This window comes from Psammomys obesus, unplaced genomic scaffold (assembly GCF_907164565.1).
Source record: "Psammomys obesus unplaced genomic scaffold, mPsaObe1.curated_primary_1811, whole genome shotgun sequence".
Taxonomy (NCBI): Eukaryota; Metazoa; Chordata; class Mammalia; order Rodentia; family Muridae; genus Psammomys; species Psammomys obesus.
In genome coordinates, this window is record NW_026595981.1 from 13,552,933 (window position 1) to 13,559,076 (window position 6,144).

Genomic DNA, 6,144 nt, shown 5'->3' on the forward strand with positions numbered 1-6,144 from the left:
AGCCGGATTAGAACTCGCCTCCAGTGACTGACACTAACTAGCTAGGTTCCCTGTCCTAATGGCTTCACAGCTTCCCAAAGTAGTGACATCAGCTGGAGCACAAGCATTCAAAAAAGGAACCTCTGGAACACATCTCAGGTTGAAACCACAGCATGTGGCATAAGGCAAGACAGCTATCCAATACCCAACCCTGGCCATTGACCCTGAGGACACACGGGCCTACGCTTTCAGTTAGGACCAGCCCCAGGCACTTCCCCATCGTCTGTACAGTCTCCGTATCTAAAACCAAGCTTATCTGCAGTTTCAGAAAGCCCAGCTCCCATGCATGACCTTGCACATACTCAGGTGAACTTGAAAAGCAGTCTCCGAGTCTTGGCAGAACACCCTGTCATCTTCCTGGATGTGGGAGGCCTTCAAGGAAATACAGGGAGTCCTTCTGCTTGCTGTCTTATATGTCTGGAGGAGCTATCAGGCGGTTTCTCATTTCTCAGGGGTTCTGGGGGAGGTGGGAGGAAGCAGAGAGCTTCCACTTTCTGCCTGGTCCCCTCACAGCAGAACTTTAGGATACCGGAGCCCAGAGGCAGCTTTCTAGCCAATTGCCCAACCATGTTCATTGACATCTTCAGGCCCATTGCATAAATCGAGGGGCCCTGGCACCTTTGGCTTATTTGTTTTGCTTAAGCAGCGTCTCTTATGAAGCCCAATCTGGCCTCAAACTCTATAAGTAGCTGAGGATGACCTTGAACTTTTTTCACTCTCTGCCCTCATGAGCTTTCCCAGCTGGATCTATAGGTATTCGCCACCACATCTGGCATACTCAGCTGAGCTACACCCCCTGCCTTGGATTATTCTTTTTGCTATCTATAGAAGTCATAGTATATTTTTGTCCCTACGACTCTTTTCATTGCACTGATTTGTTTATTGTGTATGTATGGGCCTGTGCATTCCTGTGGAAGTCAGAGGAGAACTTTTGGGAGCTGGTTCTCACCTTTGTTTGTTTGTTTGCTTTTGGTTTTTCTTTTGAGACAGGGTTTCTCTGTGCAGCCCTGGCTGTCCTGGAACTCAGTCTATAGCCCAGGTTGGCCTCGAACTCAGATCTGCCTGCCTCTGCCTCTTGAGTGTCAGCACCACACTGGCTTGGTTCTGGGCCTTCATAATAGTCTTTTACTCTGTTACTTCATGTGGGGCCTCAGGATTCAATTCTGTTCATTAGGCTCGGTGGCAAGCACTTTTATTTGTTGAGCTATGTCACCAGCCCGTGTCTTCTTGAAAGCATACTGATTTAAGCAGCCGGGACCTGGCCTTGGTTGTGTTTGTGTTTTTGTGAGCTCGAATCCAGTGCTTCTGTTTCTATCATCCGCATAAGAGTGTGCACAATAGTTATTGAATATATCCTGAAAGATCCCCGGAGGGTATCTTCCGTCAGAGAGACCCCCTCCCAAGTAACAACGAGTCCATTCGGATGTAAACAGCAAGAGGTTTTTATTTTGATACACGGGTACCCGGGGCGAAAAGTCATTCGGGAGACTTCCGCGCCCCCTAGATGGGAAGCTGGGGTTTTTATAGGGTTTTAGAGCAGAAGCACTGGTACAGAAGCGAGAGGCATGGTTACAGGGGGCTGATTGGTACGTTTACACGAGACCACGGTTTGCGTCAAAGTTTGGCAGGGACACCAAGATTCCAGGAACTGGGTGGTCACAATGGTCATGATGACTCTTTGACGTGGCCCACCACCTGTTGTTTTCCTTAGGACCCTTATCTTAACTGGAACAGTCTCACAGATATCCATGAGGGTGATTAATACAAACTATTTTTAGTTCGACTGGGGCAGCCTGACCGCAGATATCCCAAGTGGGTGACACAGCTGGGTTTCTTAGTAATTTTTCAGTTTCTCATCTGGCCTTCAGAGTTTTACAAAACAGTGGTGTCTCACAAAATGGCATTAGCTATGTTTAACTTAGGGTGAGGCTGGGGTCTTTCAATCCGTTCTTCCAAGACTCAAGCCCACCCCACTCCTTCTTGGAGACAAGGTCTCACGTAGCTGAAGCTGTCCTCAAGTTGCTATGTAGGTGAGGATGAAACTGAGCTTCAGATCTTCTTGCCTCTGTCTCCCTAGTGAGGAGATTACAAGCGCTGCAGCAACTCGTCCTCCTCAATGAACGAACGATTGAATGTCAAAACATTCCCTTAGGCGGGCAGCGGTGGCTCACGCCTTTAATCCCAGCCCTCAGGGAGGCAGAGGCAGGAGGATCTCTGTGAGTTCAAGGCCATCCTGGACAAAGCAAGTCCAGGACAGCCAGTCCAGGGCTACACACAGAAACCCTGTCTCAAAAAAACCAACCCCTCCCACCCCAACCAATTCTTTTATACAGTTATTTGCTACTCCTCCAAATTCATCTCCCACTGATCCTCTGCTAGCACCCTGCTCTTCCTGATACCCTGTCCAGCGTGGCATCTTTGGATTTGAGTTGGTTAGCTTGTCAACTCCTTCTAAGCTCATGCTAAGTATCACTTTCCTCTTCCTGTTATTTCTTCTGAACGTGCAGAAACACAAGCTGTCTCTCTGCGGGCCTGTTGATGTGTCAGCTGAAAATGACTGCAGGCGGCAGAAGCTGACCAGCTGACCACTCAGAACACGTTCACTGCATGGCCACTTCACATGGTCCGTGTGTGGCCCCCATAGCTAGAACTGCTGGAGTTTGTTTGCTTTTGTTTTTGAGTCTCGCTATGGAGCCTTGCTGCCTGGTCCGGAACTCGCCATGTAGACCAGGCTAGCTTCAAATTCACAGGCTAGCTTCTGGGAGAGGTGGGATTAAAAGTGTGCATTATCATGACAGGCTATGAAAATCTGTACTTTTTACATTCATTCATTCAGTGTTTGTGTATACAAGCCACAGCACACACATGGGATCAGAGGATAACTTATGGAGGTTTCTCTCTTTTTCCATCTTGTGGGCCCTGGGCATCAAACTCAGTCCTGCAAGTGTCTTCTACCTGCTGAGCCATCTTGCCAGGCTAGTTCTGAAAAGGTCTGAGGAGATATCTGAAATGGCGAAGTGCCTGCCACGTGTACCCAAAGATATGAGTTCCATCCCATCCCCCAAAATCCATCAAAAAAAAGGTGGGGTGTGGTGTCACAGAGTTACAAACCCAGCAGTGGGGACGTGGATTGGGCTAGCCAGCCTAATGGATATGGTGAGCTCCCAGGTTGGTGAGCGACCCTGTCTCAGAAGACAAGCAAATTGTTCCTGATGAACGATACCCGAGACTGAGCTTGCCCTTTGGCCTCTACACACACATGCACACGTGTCTGTATACAGGGTGCCCTTGCACACACACGTACGCGCACACACATGCATACAAACACAAATTTCCGCTTTGTGGCATCGCTGCGAGACAGGGGAGAGAGGGAAAAGGAGTCTGTTGCCATCCTAGTTAATTTTTTTTTTAAAAATGTGTGCATGGGTTTGTACATGAGTGTACAGTGTCTTTGGAGATTAGAAGAGGCATTGGCTCCCATGGAGCTGGAGTTAACAGGCGATTTTGTGCCACCCAATCCGACTGCGGGGAACCAAACTCTGGTTCCCTGCAATTGCCTGCTCTTAACTGCTGAACCATCTGTCCAGCCCTGTCTTAGTTTGCTTCAGCTGTCAACTTGACAACCTGGAGTTATGGCTGTACCCCCCACCCCCCCAGACATACATGGTCCTGAGCCTAAGCTGGCCTGTCAGCAAACCAGCAAGCACCTCCTCCCGGCTTTGCTGTGCCTGTTTGCCTGCGTGCCTCCCTCCAGCCTTGCTCAAGTCCTCGCCCTGAATTCCAGCAATGCATTTCATCCTGTAAGTGGAAACAAACCCTGTCCCTGCCTCTGATCCCATCAACAGGATGAAACCCTAACACTTGCCTAGAGAAGTCTGCCTGTGATCCAATGAAAGCTAGAACCCCCTCACCTACCAGAAGATGATATGACTTAGCCGGGGAAAGGAAGACCCAAACACACTGAAATAAAAATAAACTTAAAAAAAAAAAAAAAAAAGACTGTGGATTGGTGTTCTCACTCTATACAACATTGGTGATGACATAAATCCACACGAGAAAGATACAGACCATCACACCGATTAAGCCAATAATCTCAAGATTGTGAGTTCTCTAACTTTTTGGCCTATGACTAAGGGTGAGCCAATACCTGGGAGTCTGTTGGTGTTGAAACTCAAGGGTAGTGTTTTTAAAGGCAAAAGAACACAATTCTATCAATCTTAGATGAGGTCAGAGTAACCCTGAAACATTTGTTTTGACAGAACCTAATTATTTTAGTTACAACATGACAATTAATTTTGATTTATACCTTTTCCCATTTGAAAGATCCCCGGAGGGTATCTTCCGTCAGAGAGACCCCCTCCCAAGGATCAACGAGGCCATTCGGATGTAAACAGCAAGAGGCTTTTATTTTGATTCACGAGTACTCGGGGCAGCAAGGTCACTCGGACCTTGCGCGCCTCCTTGGGGAAAAACTGGGGTTTTTATAGGGTTTTAGAGCAGAAGCACTGGTACAGAAGCGAGAGGGCATGGTTACAGGGGGCTGATTGGTACGTTTACACGAGACCACAATTTGCGTCAAAGTTTGGCAGGGGCACCAAGATTCCAGGAACTGGGTGGTCAAGGGGGGTAGGATAACCCCTTGACGTGGCCCGCCACCTGTTATTTTGTTTTTCCCTATCTTAGCTGAAACAGTCTCACAGATATCTATGAGAGTGATTAACACAAACTGTTTTTAGTATGACTGGGGCAGCCTGACCACAGATATCCCAAGTGGGTGACACAGCTAGGATTTCTCAGTAATTTTCCAGTTTCTCATCTGGCCTTCAGAGTTTTACAAAACAGTGGTGTCCCACAAAATGGCGTTAGCTATGTTTAACTTAGTGTGAGGCTGGGGTCTTTCACATTATTTTATGTTTTGCCTGTATAATCATTATTATTTTGGTTAAAACATCTGGGCCATGGTTAGGGTCATGGAAACCCCTAATGTGTTGCCAAGAGAGACCTGGCTGTTGTTGGAGGGAGGGCAGAAGGCTGCCTGACAAGTGTTCTAAGCAGAAGCAAAATGGAGTCAGGACAACCTCAAACATATCATTAACCTTTCTGAATAAAGGTCATGATTTGGGCAATAGAAACTGTATCTGTTCTTCTGATTCATTTGAATTTTTTAAGTTTTTTTTTTTCCTGGTTTTTCAAGACAGGGTTTCTCTGTGTAGCCTTGGCTGTCTTGGACTCGATTTGTAGACCAGGCTGGCCTCGACTCACAGAGACCTGATTGCTTGTCTTTCTGAGTGCTGGGATTACAGGCTTGTGCTATCACAGTTGAATTTTTTTGAAAGGAATAAAACACTTGGTTGGAACTGCTTTATGAATGACAGATGTTCTACGGATGTTATCCTGCCACATTGTGGGGCATATGGTGTGGCTTGTACCTTCCGACCCAGATTCTCACTTTTTAGCCCTGGCTGTCCTAGAACTCATTATGTAGACCAGGCTGGCCTCAAACTCAGAGATCCCTGCGTCTGCTTCCTAAGTGCTGAGATTAAAGGTGTGTGTGGGCCTGGGTTTTGTTTTTCCTTGGTTGGTAGTGAGCAAGTTCCAGGATCCTTCCGTCTGTTTCCTGAACGCCGAGGTTACAGAGACTTGAGGGAACACACCAGCCTGGTGTGTGGGTGCCAGGATCCGAACTTGGGTTCTCATGCTTATACAGTCAAGTGTCCGTAACTGATGAGCCACCTCTTCAGAGCCATTTAATTAAATTCTAATGGAAGTGCGGTGAAGACATGGCAGCTGGAACAGCTGAGAGCTCACAACTCAAACCCTAAACAGGAGGCAGAGAGCACACGGGGAAGCTTCTGAAGGTTCAAAGCCCACTCCTGGGACAAACCTCCTCCAAAGCCACACCTCCTAACTCTCGGCAAAGTTCCACCAACTGGGACCAATTATTACGTGAGTGCATGGGGCCGTTCTCATTTGAACCACCACAAGGTGTGTCACCACACCCAGAGGGCACTATAATTTTTCTGTTTTCTTTTTTCCACCCAAAAATAACTTAGAATTCGCCATGAAGTATGTTGGCCCTGCTGAAGACTGGTGACCACGAGACTC